The following is a 19,555-nucleotide window of genomic DNA, read 5'->3' on the forward strand; positions in this document are numbered from 1 at the left end:
TAATTTGGTCATTAAAAGCTCCCTTAATTTTCAAAATAAAAGAGAAAGGTTCTCAGAGAAAAATTGGGAAAGCCAGAGCAAGGAACCATCACCCTTCCCATCAGCACGAATCCTTTCCTGAGACCCAATATCTTTTGTCCTTTTTCAGGCTCCTACCTTATAAAGTGACATTAACACAAATGAGTCACACTTGGTTATATCAGAGGCCAGATAGAATACCGTCAATGCACTATTCTAATTAATAGCACAAAGTATATGCCAAAATAAGAATATGTTGACAGGAATAACTCCTAAATGCACTGACTTGGAGTATGGTAGTGTTTCTTTTCCATTTCAAATGGTATTAATTACAATATAATTATACCACAAAAAATGTTTTGTAGTTTATTTAAAAATTACAAACTCGCCCTAGCCAGTTTGGCTTAGTGGATAGAGTATCAGCCTTCGGACTGAAGGGTCCAGGTTCGATTCCAGTGAAGGGCACATACCCAGGTTGTGAGCTCAATCCCCAGTAGGGGGCATGCAGAAGGCAGCTTATCAATGATTCTCTCTCATCATTAATGTTTCTATCTCTCTCTCCCTTTCTTTGCCTCTCTAAAATCAATAAAAACATAATAAAAAAATAAAAATTACAAACTGTCAAAAATGCGTAAGAAGCAGTGGCAGCTTATCCCCAATAGTCTTTGTTGTTACTGTTGTTAATCCTTACCCAAGGATATTTTTTTCCATTGATTTTGAGAGAGAGAGAGAGAGATAGAGAGAAACATGGATGTGAAATGAGAGATATCAATTCGTTGCCTCCTGAACTCGCCCTGATGGGGTCTGGGGATTGGACCTGCAATGCAGGTACATGCCCCTGACTGGGAATTGAACCTGTAAGCAGTGTGCAGGTTGACACTCTAACCACTGAGCACACCAGCCAGGGGGCCAAAAGTCCTTTTCTCCAGTATGTTTGGAGCTGGGCAATAAGATGAGCTGGAAAAATAAATACATAGCCGATATAGGAGAAGCTACAATGCTCTTCCACTAATCCTCAATCTATCAAAAGTGAAATAAAGCAAGGATTTGACCTGTTTTCTTTTTTTAAAATATATTTTTATTGATTTCAGAGAGAAAGGGAGAGGGAGTGATAGAAACATCAATAATGAGAGAGAATCATTGATCAACTGCCTCCTGCACGCCCCTTACTGTGGATCAAGGCCCCAACCTGGGCATGTGCCCTTGACTGGAATAGAGCCCTGGGACCCTTCAGTTGGCAGGCTGACGCTCTCTCCACTGAGCCAAACTAGCTAAGGTTGACCTGTTTTTTTAATAATAAAGAAAGAACACATAAATTCCATTCATTTAAATATTGACACCTATCTTCTACCCAAAAACTGATTAACAATTCTCAAATTCACTTCCTGAATTTATGAGGCATATCTACAGAAAAAGATAATGTGAGGTATTTACAACTTTTGACTCCTCTCATAGATAGTATCGAAATCCACCCTTGCCCTGGCTGGTCTGGCACAGTGGATAGAGTGTTGGCCCTCGGACTGAAGAGTCCCAGGCTCGATTCCGGTCAAGGGCACGTACTTCCTACTTCAGTTGCAGGTTCCTCGGCCCTGGCCAAGCCGTGTGCAGGAGGCAACCAGTCCATGTGTCTCTCTCACATGGATGTTGCTCTCTGTCTCACATTCTCTAAAAATCAATGGAACCTAACTGGTTTGTCTCAGTGGCTAGAGTGTGGGCACATGGATTGAAGGGTCCCGGGTTCGATTCCGATCAAGGGCATGTACCTTGGTTGCAGGCTCCATCCCCAGTAGAGGGTGTGCAGAAGGAAGCTGATGGATGTTTCTCTCTCATAGATGTTTCTAACTCTCTATCCCTCTCCCATCCTCTCTGTAAAAATCATTTAAAAAATAACAAAATAAAATAACAAAAATCAATGGAAAAATATCCTTGGATGAGGATTAACCAACAAATAATAATAATAATAAAATAAAAAGCCCAAACAAAAAAGACATCTATCCTTTAAATTGACACTGGTTTCAATGGTTTGTGTATATTGTGTGTTACTTGTGACATGAAAAGCTATTTATAAGTATTTTTGGAGAGTGGTAGTCACCCTCCAAAAAATAAGTAGGCTTTACATTAAAGTAAAAATTTTGGTGGGACAAATGTAAATGCAAAAGACAATCCTACATAATGGTAAAGGAAGTCATAATTCTCCAACTGTAAAAGTGAAGGACACTATAAATTAGCCTCTTTTTCTTAATAACTAACCCTAGTTACCTGTCTATTTTTAATTCCCCCCTTCCATCCTGCCCTATCCCCCACACGTACTCCCACAAAGCCTCTACAACGAAGTTAGAACACAATGTTATGAAAAAGTATAATAAATTTACGATTGGATGACAAAGCATTCAATTTGCTCTTGTAGGAATTTACTGAGTCAATAATGCATGCATTTAATTCTAAAATGCTAATGACATTAGAACGAGAAATAATTTGTATCATCGCCCCACCACAAGCGACCAAGGAGCATGAAGCAAGTTTTCACTTGGACCCTGAGAACCTAGTCAGAAAGAATTTGGGAAAATACCAACGCTTGTGTCATTATACAACGACTTTTATCCTCCTCTCCCCCCATCCCTTAGTAAGCTCTGTAGCTATAAATTTTAAAATCTTGCTAATTAGTTACCAGCACCCCGTCAACCAGCAGCTCAGGTGTCCCACATTTTGTTTAGGTCCCCGCCTTGAAAACAAACCCGACTGCCCCATTTTCTGAGAGGTAAACTCAGCGCCCGGCTGCTCCCTATGAAGTCACCGCGTTTGTTGTTTCAAAGATGCAATTAAACGAAAATGACACAAGGCTGTCTTCGAGATTAGCCGGACGTGTGTGGGGGTGTCCACCGCATCTGTGCGAGGCCCATGAAACCTGCACTGCTCGCTGTAAGCCTATTTTAGTGCTAATATTTCCCCCCATCTCCCCTCCTCCAATATATTCACAACAGTAGGAAATGAAACTTCCTAAGAACTTGCTCGACTTTACCAAACTTCAGCTTTCCAGCTTTCCGTCCTACAGAATCATGTAATCAGCGGAGGGGGGAGGGGGTGGCTCGCGCACGAAGAAGAAAAGCAATAAAAGCGCCTGCACCAGGCAGTGTCTCTCCCTCGGCCCCCACGGCCCCCGTCCCCACCCCCCTCCACCCCCCACCCCCTCTGCCCCAGCCCTTACATATACACATTCTTCGGGGCGGCCTCTCACCACACCATGTCCACAGTCATTTGCAAAAATTAGAAACAGACTCGGGAGCCCTGGCCTTAGCGCGCCCAGAGCAGAGCTGCACTAGCCCGAAGGGACCCGGTCACTCCCGATCGCCCCACGGGGTTTCATGCCCAAGAACCCGGCTCTCCGCCGCGGAAGAGGGGGGTCTCCCTAATTCGACGTGCAAGTTCATCTCATCCCCTCTCCGATCCCGACTCGGGCATCCGGAAACACCGCACCCCGAAAGCCAAAGAAAAAAGTTTCTTCCCCCGGGGCAGCGGGGGAGTGGGTGTCAGGGGCTGCAGCAAAAGCCAAGAGAAGAGAAGGAGGGCGAGCGGCGCCCTTGGCTGCGCACGTCTGCGCCTCCAGCCCGGAGCCCAGGGCCGCCCCCTTCCTCACCGGCTCCTCGGGAGACCCGGTCCTGCTACTGGAGCGCGCGGCGGGGACGCGGCGTCGGGGCGGGCCGCCGGCAGCCGCCGCGGGCGCGGAGAGCCACCACCTCTTCTCCCCGGAGTGGGTGCGGATGTGGGCCGACGGAGCTGGAGACGGAGCCGGGGGAGGGGGAGAAGAGCAGCAGCATCGCCTCCTCCGCCTCCGCGCCTCGGAAACGCCCCTCCGGCGGCGACCCCTGCCGACCGCCGGACCCGGGAGCGCTCGCCCAGCCTCTTGCCCTCCGGTGCTCGGCGCGCCTCCGAGGGCTTGGCCCGACCCGTCAGGCGCGGGGCGGCTCGATGCCTGGAGCCGGCTCCGAGCGCGGCCGCGGCGGCCGAGGCGGACCCGGGAGCCCAGGCGCGCTGCTCGCCGGCCAGCACGACGGTCTCGAGGGGCCCAGATCGCCGTGTGTCACCCTCGCCGCGCCGCGGCCGCCAGAGGTAGTCGCCCAACTCCGGCTCCACCTCGGGCGGCCGGGCCGGCCCCGCCCCCGTGCCTGTCACTCAACGCTTCCCGGGCTCCTGGAGGACCGCGGATCGCTCACCCTGCGCTTCCCGAGGCCTGATTGGCCCATCGGGCCTTCAGCCCCGCCTCCTCCCTGGGGACGAGGTCGCCGGGGAGACCGGCGCTCCGGTTCTCATGACAACCGGTGCCCTGGGCCTGGCTTGGGCGTCCTGCTGGCCAGAAGCTCAGGTTGATGGCCTCGCGGCAGTGTTCTCAGCCCCTGCAGGGTGGACTCCCAACTGCAGGCCGAGCTGGAAACGCAGCAGAGCGCCCCACACTTCCAACTTCAGACGCAGAACTTGCCGGCTCCGGGGAGTGCGAGGGGGAGTGAAAAATGCCTCAGAGAGCGCTTCCCCCACCGTCGTAAAGAACCCCTCCCCCCTCGCCCTCTCTCGCCTCCAGCCTGGGTTCCAAATTCTCACCGGGCGGATTTGGCTTTGAAAGGGTGAGGAGGAGGAGGAGAGAGATAAAGAGCAGGGCTGTGCCGCTCCCTGCGGCGATATAGCCTCTTGGAAATGGCCGAGTCGAGGAAAACAGCTCGGCGAGTTTTCCCACAGCTGTAAAGTGATCTTAAAGGTGTGGTGGCAGCACTTGTCAACCCCAAATGCCCTCTGGAAAACAATAATTCTCATATTTTTTAAAAGAATGTGTAAGTTTTTGCCCTGTTAGTTTCCCACCTAAAACTAAAACAATCTTAAAATTTAAAAATTTAAGTAAAACATTTAACATAATCTATATATAGAAAACCCTAATACGCAAATAGACTGAAGCGGGGAGGACAACTGAACAACCTAACAACCGGTCGCTATGACGTGTGCTGACCACCAGGGGGTGTGTGCGGAACATGGCAGGCATCGGCCGCAGTGGGATGGTAGAGCAGCTGAGCAGGGGCACCAGACCAAGATGGGGCACAGGTCGCGGTCATCTGGGCGAGCCTCTGGTGGTTACTGAAAATTCTTTGCTCCCATATGCCTTGGTCCCACTGGTGCTCGCATCTGCTGCCAGTGCCTGGCGCCAGCCCCAATCACTCGCTGCCATCAGAGTGTGCAAGCTGTGACTGCCTGCCCTGATCGCCCCTGAGGGCTTCTCCACCTCCCCCTGCTCCTGAGGGGTGATCCGGGCAGCAGCTGCCATTTGTGCCTGATGATGGCGGCAGAAGCAGGGAGGGGAGGCTGCATGGGGGGGGAAGGAGCATGGCTGCGGGAAGGTGGGGTGGCACCCACGGTGGGAGGGGCCGGGCAGGGTCACGGAGGATGGGCCGAGACCTGCCCCTGTGCCCACCACAGCCTTAAGGCCCACAGTTCCTTTCAAGGTGCACGAATTCATGCACTGGGACCCTAGTCGAATAAAATAAAAAAAACATCCATTTTTCTATGTAGAGACTACACATTACAATGTGGCAAAGGTATGTCCTAGCAGCTATGCCACTCCTGCAAGCTAAAAGATTTGGGTTTCAGCAATTTATAAGGAAGTCCTGCTGAATTCATGAGAAAATGGTATCTTGTCATTTGAGTTTCCATTGTTTGGGTTTATTCTCAGAGATCCAAGCTAACCTGGTCCATTCTGGGGGTAAATGCAGTCTTGGACCCTTAGTGTTGGGCCCTAGGCAGATCTAAACTTCATGGTTGGCTCCAACATGGAGAGATCTGAGACAAAGAGCTGCAATCCTAGGTTCCCTAGCCCCTGAGGCTGATGAACATGTATGATGAATGAGGGAATTAATAGTAATGGTTTACCTTTGGTGAGCATTTGCATTTTCATTATCTCATTCACTAAATGAACAACTGTGATGGATGTCTTCAGTGAAATATGCCTTGCAAGTATGCAATGAATGCATTTACTCACAGTGCTAAACACAATGAGAAATGCCCAGCAGAATTTTAAGATAAGGTCCCTGCCCTCAGGGCGCTAACCACAAAGCCTAAAAAAAGAAAACCAGCACTCTTTGAAACAATTTGAGAGCAATTATAGCTAGAATGTACAGCCAAACTTCCAATACAGTAACAAATGAAAGTCTGTGGTATGTGGAATAAACTGGATTAGCCAGATTATGGAAGAAGGAAACTTAAAGTGGGTTTTGAAGCAGGTAGTGGGATAAATGAATCAAAGATGAGGAAAGACAGTTGAAGGAAAGAATATGAAACCGGAGAGCAGCAGCAGGAATACAGTGGTGAAAGTAAGTAACAGTGAGGAGACCAGCCTACCTGACCTGGAGAGAGGCAGGCTTGGTACTCATTTTTTAGCCCTTCTCCATTTTCTGAAGGAGGAGTTTTTGTATGTTCGGTTCAGGTGTCAGGCTGATAAGATAGAGAGGGTGAGGTAGGTTTGTGAGAATAAAAACCTTCATGGAACATCTGCCTCTGTTTGCCTCTAAATGTTCATATATTTATTGGAAAGGAAAGCAATGTCCATAATACTTGGAATAGCTTATGAATTTATGTCAGAAAGAAGGTATAAAGAGTATGGTGTTGGAAATTTTTACAAAAATAGACAAACCACAGTGTTGTAAGCATCTTCCTTCCTTCCTTCCTTCCTTCCTTCCTTCCTTCCTTCCTTCCTTCCTTCCTTCCTTCCTTCCTTCCTTTCTTTCTTTTTTCTTTCTTTCTTTCTTTCTTTCTCTCTCTCTTTCTTCCTTCCTTCCTTCCTTCCTTCCTTCCTTCCTTCCTTGCTTCCTTCCTTCCTTCCTCCCTCCCTCCCTCCCTCCCTCCCTCCCTTCCTTCCTTCCTTCTGTTTTTTATCACATTATTTTTAAAATTATTTTAACATCTCTGAAATTGAGATGTATCTCACAAGGGTAAGATTCAAGAGTATCTTAGCATCATGTCATTCAATTGGCAGTAATTTTTTTTTTTTATCTTAGTGGGCATAAATGTGACTTACAATCAGTAGCTTCTTAGGTTCAATATCACATAGTATATTGAACCAGGAGGTCACAGTTCATCAATTCCCAGTTGGGGCACATGCCCAGGTTGCGGGCTCAATCCACAGTGTGGGGTGTGCAGGAGGCAGCCGATCAATGATTCTCTCTCATCATTGATATTTCTATCTCTCTCTCCCTCTCCCAAATAAATAAATAAATAAATAATTTTTAAAGAGTGATAAAAAAACACATAGTATTAAATATGAAATACCTATAAAACATTGAAATGGAACTGAAAAATAAGCATTTGGATATATCAATTTAGACATCAGAAGAGAGGCTTGAACTAGAGTTAGAAATGTGGGGCTACACTGTGAATGAGATTCCTTTGCGGGGAGTAGAGAGGAGACTAGAGGGTCAAGGTTGCAGTTCTGAGAAATCTCAACAAGTAGAAGTTGAGAAAGAAGAGCTAACAAGGAGTATATTTGTTTTGCATTTATTGTGTCCATGTAATAAACACCTAAACCTGTAGAGAATTTTTATGGGTTTATTTGAGTCCAAACTGATGACAGTTGCTGGGAAGCAAGATCTGAAAAGCTCTCTTTTTCTTTCTTTTTTTCTTCAAGGTCATTTCAACTGGTTGCCTTCAAAGCTTTTTCACCAATAATTCTTCAGTTTTGTATGTTGGTTTTTTTTTTTTAAATGGCTATGATACCGAAACCTGATAAAGAGTGCACAAAGGAGAAATCTTCTGGTTAATCTCCTTTCAGATATAACATAAAATTAAAATACAATATTAACAAATAGAACCCAGAACTACATTACAGATGATATGCCAATTGGCCTTTGCCAATCTAATAGTTACAAAATGCTATCTCATTACAGGAATAATTTTCAATTCTATTATGAGTATCTTTTTGTATGCTCACAAGCCGTTTTAGTTTCTGCTACCAAAAACATTCTCCCATGTTTTCGTCTAGAACTTTTAGGGCTTTGTGTATTTACCTTTTTTTGTTTGTTAGTTTTTTTTGTTTTTTTTTTTTACTCACATGGAATTTATTTTGGTGGTAGCAACAGCTACCCAGTTGTTCCCAAAACCTTAAAAGAATGTGTAAATTTTACTATATAAAATATGAAGCTTCTATATAGTAACAAAAACAATGACGGGTTCAGTCGGATCCCCGCAGCAGCTGCAGCAGCGCTGGTCTTTCCAGGCGCTTCTTGCTTTCTCCTTTAGCTTCCGAAAACATGGCTCTGGTGTGGCTGTCTCTCAGGGAGTCGTCAAAGTGTTCAGTGACATGAAGGTAAGTAAGTCCTCGACACCAGAGGAGGTGAAGAAGCGCAGGGGGGCGGTGCTCTTCTGCCCGAGTGAAGACAAGAACATCATCGTTCTGGGAGAGGGCAAGGAGATCCTGGTAGGTGATGTGGGCCAGACAGTAGACGACTTCTACGCCACCTTCGTCAAGATGCTGCGGGGCAAAGACTGCTTTACGCCCTGGATGATGCCACCTACGAGACCAAGGAGAGCAAGGAGGAGGACCAGGTGTTTATCTTCTGGGCCCCTGAGTCTGTGCCTCTAAAGAGCAAAATGATCTATGCCAGCTCCAAGGATGCCATCAAGAAGCAGCTTATGGGGATCAAGCATGAATTACAGGCAAACTGCTTCGAGGAGGTCAAGGACCGCTGCACTCTGGCAGGGGAGCTGAGGGGCAGTGCCGTCATCTCCCTGGAAGGCAAGCCTTTGTGAGCCCGCTCCAGCTCCCTGCCTGGAGCATCTGGCAGCCCCAGACCTGCCTGTGGGGTGTTGCAGGCTGCCCCCCTCCTGCCAGACCGGTGGGGCTGGGGGGATCCCAGCAGGGGGCGGGAAATCCCTTCACCCAGTTGCCAAACAGCCCCCTCCTACCCCCACCCCCTGGACCTTCCTTCTCTCTCCACCCCTGACGGTTTCTGGCCTTCCCAAACCGCTTTTGACCTTCTGATTCCTCTTGGGTTGAAACAGACCAAGTCCTCCCCACCCCAGGCCTCCCAGTTTTGGAAAAGGCCTGTATTTTTTTAACGACACCTAATTGCAACCTGTTCCTCCCCCCTTTCCCATGCTGCCAACTTCTAACCGCAATAGTGACTCTGCTTGTCTGTTTAGTTCTGAGTATAAATAGAATGTTGTGAAGATAACCCCTCCCCGCGCTGCCTCGTTTCCCTACCCTTTTCCACCTGGTCTCGGCCACTCATGGAAGCAGGACCAGTAAGGGACCCATAATTTTAAAAAAAGGAAGAAAAACAACAATAAAAAGCCTCACTTAATTAAATAAATAAATAAAAATAAAAACAAGGATGATTAGTAAATTTACAAAAAAAGAAATTCAGAAAGGCAATTAATATTTGAAAGTAAAACAAGTGTATAAATTAAAAACAAAAATGAATTATTACATATAACTATCAAATTGGAAAAACATTTTTAAAGTCATAATATCTGCTATTGGTGAAAATACGTGAAATAGCTAATGCCCCATGATTGTTGGTAGGATTATAGGTTGGCTTATTTCATTTGGGTGTGCAATTGCAATGTTTTTCATAACTCATAATGTTTATACCCTTTAACTTATTACATTTTGGAAATTTATCCTAAATAAATATTTACATATATGATCAGAGATATGATCAAGAATATTTATTGCAGTATTATTAGCAATTATAATATTAAAAAATAAATGTCTATAGAAGTAAAATGCTTACATAAACTGGTCTATTCACATATATTATTTAGTGATAAAAGCACATAGCAGTACAGTATGATCTGATTACTCTTCAAAAATTCATATACTGACAATATTCATACTGCTAACAATGGTTTCTCCGAGGATTAAAATGAAAGAAAACATGCTGTTTCTGAAGTGTTTTTATTTAGAATCTTTACAAGCATGTGTTACTTTTGTTATAAAAGGTCAGCATAGATTCTTGCTACTAATAGTAAAGCAATTAGATAGCTGACCCATAACACAAATTTAGTTGGGCTCCCAAGTGGCCCGTGGGCCTCAGAATGTTAATCTCTTAGGGGCCATACTTGTCATACGCTCTAAGTCAGGAATATTTTATGTGGGACCCATAGATCACTCCATAGTGCACCAGTTGAAACTATATTCCAAGTATGTGTGTTTCTGTATTTTCCTAGGGAGATCAACTATATGTTTCAATAAATTCAGATAAGGGTTTATGTTTCTCCAAAATGTTAAGATTGTGTTCTTTAAATGCCAATGGTTTAAAAATATCACTTTTACCTCAAAGGTTGAAATGACTTCTGGGCTAACTTAATCTGTAACTAGCAATGTTTTCCCAGCTGGCTTCTTGTGTTCATCTCAATGTGAAATATTTGTATTCTGGCTTGTACCAACTATGTTAGTGTTTTCCCCTCTTTAAGCCCAGAAACATGTTCTCCTTTCTTGCTTACAGAGTAAGGACTATGATGGGAACTTTGCCCAGGTGAGAGCAGAAGCCAGATAAGTAATCCACCAAAACATGAGCAGGTAATTGGAGCACAAACTCTGACAAGTGCTTAAGGAAGACTGTGAGGCAGTGGTAACACTTCCAAGTAAAGTAAGAATTAGCTAGGGAAAAAAATGCAGCGATGGAAACCAGATAGGACTACAATTACCCTCAGGTCCATTGAATAAACAGGTTATTTTCTTTTGGAGGTAGCTGAACTCTCTTTAAAATGTGAGAATTCCCCAAGGATGTAGAGTTACATGACAGCAATGGCTCAGATAAGTCTAAATGTTGGGAGGCCGCCTGGTAGCTCAGGACAATGAAAGAGCACAGCATCTGCACTCTTAAGACCCAAGTACAAATCTTGGCAGCCACTTAACTTCTTGGAGCATCTTTTCCTCATTTATAAAGTGAAGGAAATAAGAATAGCCGATAATATTCTTTCAGTATTCAACAGGATTAAATGAAATATGTAAATGAAGACTTTATAAACTTTAAAGCATTATTTTTTTTAAAAATCAAGCAACAACAATATCTAAACAGATTTTTAGAATTTGTGTTTTAGACTAATTGAGAAAAATATTTTCAAATAATTTATTTTATTCTGAAGAGAAACTTAAAAAAAAATATTTATTAGGCCTAGCCGGAGTGGCTCCGTGGTTGAGCGTTGACTTATGAACCATTAGGTCACAGTTCCATTCCCAGTCAGGGCACAGCCTGGATTTTGGGCTCAATCCCCAGCGTGGGGCATGAAGGAAGCAGCCCATTAATGATTCTGTCTTATCATTAATGTTTTTCTCTCTCTCTCTCCCTCTTCCTTCCTCTCTGAAATCAGTAAAAAAAAACCATGACCTCCTGATTATAGGTCAATGCTCAACCATTGAACCACATAGGCAGGGCTGCATTAAAAAAAATAATATATAATATATATATATATATATATATATATATATATATATATATATAGTACCAAGGCTAGCTAGTTCCATGGAAAGTGAAGTCAAGAAATATTAATTGTGGTGCTTCTGCAGCTTTCACTTTCTTTGCTAATCAAAGATTCTTATCTCTTTTCCAATTTCCCCCTACTGACTCCAAGCTGACCAGGGCTTGTTAGTGACTCTGAGTAGGGCTGGCAGTCTGTCAGACCAAAAGCATTTGTCTACTCCTCTTTGATTTGTCAGGTGCCTAATGGCTCTACCTGAACCAAAATATTTCTCCTGAATATTCTTCTGCTGGAAATTTTCACTTTTAGTCACTAATGAGTTAAACTTCGAAGGTGTTAACTTTAGAAGGACAAGGTTTAAATTCATTTTACCTTTCAGTTTTCTCTCTTTGAACATTAGTGTAGATAGGTTTATCAGATTAGGTAGTTGTCACTTTAAACCCTGAGGGCAAGAGATACTGGAGAGGTAAATTTTAATTAATGACGGGGAAGGAGGAGAGAGGGAAAACTAGTTTCGGTATGAGTGGAAGAGAAACAGGGAAAGAGTGCCATTTGGTGGGGGAAAGGTATGCCACATGAGGTTGACCCTCAGGGCGATGATACCAAGGGAGAGAATCAGGAAAGTGTATGCAGTACTAAAGGGGTGTGGCACTGAAATCAAACTGCCTAATTCACAATTTTTACTAGGGCTGGTTCTGTCTGACTCATTTCTACTACTTGCCCTGGCAAGTTACGTAACCACCTATTCACTTTGGATGAAGGGACTATGGCAAATAAGCATAACCCTTCTGTTGTTTGAAACTTAGCCATGTTTGAACATACCCAGAGTAATTTAATATGAATATGCTGTCTTCTAAATTGGACCTACAGGGACTTGCCTTAGGGTTCATGACTGCTAATCTTGACCTTTTTAAGTGTTCTCAGACATGGAGGTCAAATCAGAAGTTAAGCTTTCTAGTTAATGTTCTGTTTTAAAGGGGATGATTTCACACTGAGCGAACTGCTGTGCAAGAAAGTTGATCATTAAAGGCTTTAAGTGGAGTTGGAGTGTTAAATAAAACAAAGCATTACTTCGTGAAAATTTTCTTAAAAGCTGAATACCGTGATTTTTGCATTTTTCTCGATAATGTCTAATAAAAAACTTGGGAGGAAAATGGTCTTATCTACAGAAACTATCAGTTTAGGGCCAAATCCAGACTGATGACAGTCATATAAATGGGAAAAAATGCTTTTTATAATCACATGAAGAGAGGAAATATGTCTTAGAGAGTTGAATCTGTTAGGATGAGTAGCTCTTCAGCGCATCTAAAAAGTTAGAGAACTATAAAAAATTATACACATGTAGCTGAAGTATTTTGTTTTTACTAAAAACCTATCATGCATTTATTAGCCAATCTTTCCTTCGCCATGGCCATCTGACTATGAATCTGCTGTTGAGAGTTCCAGGTTGTCTTTTTCACATAAACCCTTCTCAAGTGCAAAATGTACAATGTTCTGTTTTAGTTTTTGTTAAAGGAAACCTAGAACTAGAGAACATGTGTAAAATAATTTGAGTTTAGACTATTTCTACATTCATGTAATATATTCCAGCTTTCTTGCCCATGATAATTTGTGGCAATAATTTATCTTTTCACAATATTCAACTCTACTTTTTAAAAATTGTGGTAAAACAGGCTCTGGCTGGGTAGCTTAGTTGGTAGAGCATAGTCTCCATACACCAAGTTTTCAGATTTGATCCCCATTCAGGCCAATGAATGCATAAATTAGTGGAACAGAAATCAATGCTTCTCTATCATTATCCCCTTCTCTCCCTCCTCTCTCTCTCTAAAAAAAAACCAATTAAAAAATTGTGGTAAAACCCATATAACATAAAATTTACCACTTCAGGCCCAAGCTGGTGTGGTTCAGTTGGTTTCGCATTGTTCCATGAGAGGTCACTGATTTGCTTCCCAGTCAGGGCATATGCTTCCAGGTGGACTTGACTCCCCAGTAGGGGCATGCCAGAGGTAGTGCAGGAGACAGCCGATGGATGTTTCTCTCCCTCTTCCTCTCTGTAAAAACTCAACAAAAACGTATTTTTTTTTAAAAAAATTACCACTTTAGCCATTTTTAAGTTTCAACTTCATTTCCAATAGGAAAAATATATTTTGCACTTATTTTTAATAAAGTATATAGAAATTAAATTACCTAATTACATTAGCAATAATAACTCACATTAAAAAATTAGAAAACTAAAACAATTGATTTTTATGTAACCTTCATAAAGACAGAAATTTTGTTTATTCACTTCTGTGTCCTTAGCTCCTAGAACAGTACCTGTCATATAGTAAGTACTCAGACACTATTAAGGGATTAATGGCTCTTGGTAATAATTATAACTCAGATGGAGAAAACATAAATGTGCAGTATACTATGATATAGCCCACTGGTAGGTACTAAGAGACCACAGGCATTTGTCTGTGTGTTTTATAGTGGGAATGGAGAACATTAGTTAATCTAGTGGTTTGACTAAGTGGACATCATTTAATAGAGCTTCTATTTTATTTTGAAAAATGCCCATATAGTGCTAATGTTTAGCAGGCCTTATACACAATACATGTCCTATAAATATTAATCTTTGTTTATGTTTGGTTGATTTCTTTTTTCTTAATATATTTTTATTGATTTCAGAGTGGAAGGGAGAGAGAGAGAGAGAGAGAGAAAGAGAGAGAGAGAGAGAGAGAGAGAGAAAGAGAGAAACAGCAATGATGAGAGAGAATCATCAGTTGGCTGCCTCCTGCATGCCCCACACTGGGGATTGAGCTGCAACCTGGGATTGTGCCCTGATCAGGAATCAAACCATTACCTCCTGCTTCATAGGTGGACGCTCAATCACTGAGCCATGCTGGTGGGCTGGTTGGTTGATTTCTTTATTCTTGTTACTTTGCTGAGGGAAGGAGAGAGAGAGCAAATAGGGAGGAAATTCAGAGGGAGAGAGAGAAGAAAAGAGGAAGGGCAACGAGAAGAGCTTTTACATAGTTTCCATATTCATACATAGTCTTAAGAGTGTGGAAGGCAAAAGAGAGTTTTCTAACTACTCAAAACAGTTACTAAATTATGCCAATAATATGAATTCAAAAAATAAACTCTATTCCCTTTGATCAGAAAATATATTTCAATTACTCAGATTGCAATAAGCATTCTTGCTTTGTTGTTTGAATGATCCCCTTTCTCTTGTCTAGTTCTCTTAATGGGCAAGTCTTCTCAAATACCATGAATGATAACTTGAATTAAATGAAGAGTTAAGTTAGCCACAAACCTCTGCTAGGCAAAACTCACCATCTTTAATACTTGCCAGCTTGAGGAATGGACTGGATTCCAATTACATTAATAACAAATTTAGCTTCGCCGAAACCGGTTTGGCTCAGTGGATAGAGCGTCGGCCTGCGGACTGAAGGGTCCCAGGTTCGATTCCGGTCAAGGGCATGTACCTGGGTTGCGGGCACGTCCCCAGTGGGAGGTGTGCAGGAGGCAGCTGATCGATGTTTCTCTCTCATCGATGTTTCTAACTCTCTATCTCTCTCCCTTCCTCTCTGTAAAAAATCAATAAAATATATTTAAAAAAAAACAAAAACAAAAAAAAACAAAAAACAAAAAAACAAAAAAAAAAAAACAAATTTAGCTTCATCTGCTCTCATAGGACCTCCAAACTCCTGAAAATTTCTCACCTACTTCCCGGATTTCCCGGATTCCTCAAGAGATAATTCATGTGTGCTCTGCAATGTTGGGCTTCGTTGTTGTATTCAAACGTTTCCTGAAAATCGAGTGCCTGAACATCACTTGCTGTCAGAAGCTTGTCACTTCCACTGCTGCTGATACCCTCCACGAGAGAAATGATGGTATCAAGGGGTTGCCTCTCAGTGCTCCCATAGCTGCCCACCAATGAGTCAGAGGTGGGCTAGGCCCAACTGCAGAGGGAGCCCACAACCGTGCTTTTGTCACCGGGTTCTTGAAGCAGCGCTGTTTGTGTTCATTATTAGATCACAAAGTTTCTGCTGAAATTAACTATTTTAAGTGAATGGAGGTGAAGGAAGAAAATCACGATGTGATGCTTTTCTTTTACTGTCGTCACCCTACACACACACTCACTCACTCACTCACACTCACACACATACTCACTTACACTCACACACATACTTTTTTCAGCCAAAAGTAAAAGTACTTCTGTGCATAAACTCACTCAGTTAGATGCCTTTTCAGCACAACCAGATTCTGATCATCGGAATATTGCAGGAAGATGCAGTGGGTAGGTACATTCTCTTTAAGATAAGAGAGCTATCTCATAAAGATAGTCATTCATTTACTTCAGGCTTCTGACCATGTTTTTCTCAGTAAAGTGTGAATTCTTTGAAGGCAATGCATCAAAAAGACTTCAAGTACTAGAATATCTGATAAGCAGCAGCTTAAACAGAAAGGATTATTTTCTTACATAAGAAACCACGTGTTAAGGCAACTACTTCTGATGTCCAAGCCAGGGTCATTACAATTATCTTTGCCTTCCTCATATCTATACTAATAAAAGGGTAACATGCAAATTAGACCAGGAGACCTTTCGGGAGACCTTCTGGACGTCCTTCCGGACAAAGCCATGGTGGTGGGGCTGAGGCAGAGGCAGTTAGGGGCTGATCAGGCTGGCAGGGCGGGGGGAAGTTGGGGGCAATCAGGCTGGCAGGGGGGGCAGCTGGGGGCAAGCAGGCCAGCGGGGGGGGGGGGGGGGGAGGGAGTGGGTTAGGGGTGATCAGACAGGCAGGCAGGTGATTTGTTAGGAGCCAGTGGTCCCAGATTAGGCCCTGTGGGGTTGGGCCTAAACTGGCAGTTGATCATCCCCTGAGGGGTCCCAGACTGGAGAGGGTGCAGGCCCGGCTGAGGGACACTGCCCCCGTGCATGAATTTTGTGCACAGGGCCACTGGTAATCTATAAAAGGACTGCTGCAACACCAGATATCCGAAGGATGGAAAAGTGTGGTGTCACCCTTGGTTGTACATATATTTATATATAACTTTTCCCAAAAGATTTTGCTCCAGTACTCTTTCATCTACTTATAATTGGCCAGAACTGTGTCCTCCTAATTACAAGGAAAGCAGGGAAGAGAGTAGTTAGCTTTCCTAGTCTCTAGTGCAGGCAGGCACAGAAAACAGCATTTGGAAATATATATTGGTTTATGTAGGCAATCATCAGTGTCTGAACTTGAATATTACTAGCATGGGGGTACTACAGGCAAAGTTAAGGTTTAGGGGATAAGAGTAAAGTGAACAGGTTATATGGATAATTCTTTCTATGGAATCTTTAAGTAAACAAACAAGGACTTTATAAACTATGTCGAGTTAAAACAAAATTTTTGATGAATTGTTTTTAAAATAATGCAATATTTTCATTAAATATATTAAATTTTAATATCACCTAAATAATTATATTAAAAACATGCTCAACTATGGCCACAGTAGTAAGATTAAAATATAAATGTAAGTCAACTGAAATGCAAAAATCTTATTAAAAGGGATTACATTTTATGTAAAATATCATTGGTTTCTCAGTTACTATAGAAAGTTCCCTATCAAATTACTAATATTTTCAAGGTCCATCAGTTTAGTTCCCAATTTCTTTTTGATGGTCATCAGTGCCAAGCCACTGCCTCTCTCTTCCCCCACAGTGTCATATAATTGTGTTTTTTTAGGTGACACAGATGATTATTTCAGTCTTGCTCTAGTTATGGATTAAGCCAAGTAAAATATAATAGCTCTAAGGAACAAGAGGTCAATTTTAGGAGGAAAAACAAAGAGCTCAAGTAGTTAATTTGATATGATCATGAATGAAGGTAAAATTTGTATAGTTTTGGTAAAACCAAATTTCTGAATTTATATTTGCATGAAATGTGCAAAAACTCTTGTTTAATCCTGTTTCATACTACTATTGTATTCATTCTCTGAAAAGCATGTATTTATATTAGTTATATGGCATCTGGCCCTTGAAAATATATAATTTTATACTGTTCCTCTAAAAATATTAAAAAAAATGTATTAGCTAATTTACCCTGGACTTTTAAATTTCTTCTTCCATAAAGGGGTTGTTTTTTACTTTGAAAGAGCTAGAGATTACTTTTGGCTTACCTGTTCCACTCTTTCATAAGTGAATTTGAAATTTGTTATTACTTTCATGTTTATACATGATAAATATTTCTTGTATTTTTTAAGACAAAGAAAAAAGCCTAAAGATTCATTATGAAGCTCCTGATAATTCCTATTATACTTGGCACCTGACTAATAATATTTTAACAGAAAATAAATTCCTTTTTGGGTATCAATTCTGCATATCGCTTCATTTACATGCCACCTCAGTGTTTGAAGGTATGCATGAACAACTTATCATTTTTTCATAATTTCTAAAAACTTATCATTGCCAGTTAATAACAAGAAAGAACATGCAATTAAACTATTATGTTGTGTTTATTTATATTAATAATGTTTTTAATTGATATTCAAAGATGCATGGATATAGATTGTATAAAAAATTTCATGTCCTTACACCTATCTTTGTCAAAAAGCAGAGACATACACATAATAACAAACAACTAAAAAAAAGATAACTTGGCTATGCAAAACTGAACAAGAATAAACATACAAATTTGTTCAGCCAGAATGCCCGCTGGGAGGACTTGATATCACTGAAATATCATTGGCGGAGTTTTGGTGAAGTGTTTAATGTTTTTCTTTTTTTTTATTTTCCTGCTTGTGAATATACATAATTCCATGCCACAATCTTGTTTTAATTTTCTTAGAGGGCTAATATAATCTGTATTTGACAGTTTTTCACCATATTTCTGACAGCATATTATTATTATTATTTTGCCTATGGAAGGATAAAAGGGGCATATATATGCCTTCTTTGCTTATGGTAGTTATTTAGTAGATATTTAACTTCAAATTATTTTACACGTATTGAATTTTTTTCTCTCCCCATTTGGAGGCATGCAGCTGATCTCTCCCTTTCTGTAGACTTTTTTTTTTTTTAAACTGATGGCGTGACCCTGGACAAATCACTTTAGCCTCTTTGTGCCTCAGTTTCTTCATTTATAAAATGGGTATTACCCCATAGATGGTTTGGCTCAGTGGGTAGAGCATTGGCCTGCAGACTTAAGGGTCCTGGGTTCGATTCCGGTCAAGGGAACATGCCTGGGTTGTGGGCTCAATCCTCTGTAGGGAGCATGCAGGAGGCAGCTGATCAGTGATTCTCTCTCATCACTGTTGTTTCTATCTCTCTCCCTCTCCCTTCCTCTCTGAAATCAATAAAAATATATTAAAAGTTGGTACCCCCCCCAGGACTCTTTAATAAAATAAACAAATAAATAAATGGCTGCTACAACAATACCTATCCCATGGAATGATAGTTCTAGCTGAGTGTGCTTGGCCTTTCTTTTATCCGAGACAAGGTTGTGTCCACATGCCTTAAGAAATTTAAACAGACGTGGTGCAATGCCTTCTGAATGTTTGCTAGGTCATCTCCATGTTCTGGGAAGCATGTTGAATCCATAAAAGTCAAAGTAATTTTTTTCCCTCACTTGAAATAGAAGAGGGCTAGTAAATTTAATGTTTACCTCCACAAGGATTATATTTATTTGGAATAAAAAACCATTCATTAAAAAAACTGTTGACCATAGAATAGTCTATGGGCATAGAATAGGCTTTTCTCTTGGGAAGAATCTTTTTTAAAAAAATATGTTTTTATTGATTTCAGAGAGGAAGGGAGAGATAGAAACATCAATGATGAGAGAGAATCATTGATTGGCTGCCTCCTGCATGCCCTACACTGGGGATTGAGCCTGCAACCCCGGGCATGTGCCCTGACTGGGAATCAAATGGTGATCTCCAGGTTAATAGGTCAATGCTCAACCACTGAGCCACGCCGGCCAGGCTTTTGGGAAGAATCTTAAAAGGGCCACAGAGAACCTAAATGTCCATAAGTAGACAATTGGTTAAAGAAGATGAGATACATATATATACAATGGAATACTACTCCGCCATAAAAAGAGTAAAATTTTACCATTTA

General features: G+C 41.9%; 1 protein-coding gene and 1 pseudogene across 11 annotated transcripts in view; one reads left to right on the plus strand and one right to left on the minus strand.

Moving 5' to 3' along the window:
• The window catches only part of PTPN13 (protein tyrosine phosphatase non-receptor type 13), a 209,647-nt gene extending 205,638 nt beyond the window's left edge, over positions 1–4,009 (minus strand). For 5 of the 11 annotated variants that reach the window (XM_070393256.1, XM_070393229.1, XM_070393238.1 and 2 more), the window contains exon 1: positions 3,653–4,008. The gene's annotated coding sequence lies outside the window, so the exon portion shown is untranslated. Of the gene's footprint in view, positions 1–3,652 lie in introns of all 11 variants that reach the window. The other 6 variants (XM_070393196.1, XM_070393249.1, XM_070393188.1 and 3 more) reach the window with 4 other exon arrangements.
• Positions 4,010–8,308: 4,299 nt separating this feature from the next.
• LOC139006688 (cofilin-1 pseudogene) lies at positions 8,309–8,796 on the plus strand (annotated as a pseudogene).
• Positions 8,797–19,555: the final 10,759 nt, after the last annotated feature.

This window comes from Myotis yumanensis, unplaced genomic scaffold (genome assembly GCF_028538775.1).
Source record: "Myotis yumanensis isolate MYYU_CA2020_CCGP unplaced genomic scaffold, mMyoYum1.0.hap1 SCAF_1, whole genome shotgun sequence".
In the NCBI taxonomy this organism is placed as follows: Eukaryota; Metazoa; Chordata; class Mammalia; order Chiroptera; family Vespertilionidae; genus Myotis; species Myotis yumanensis.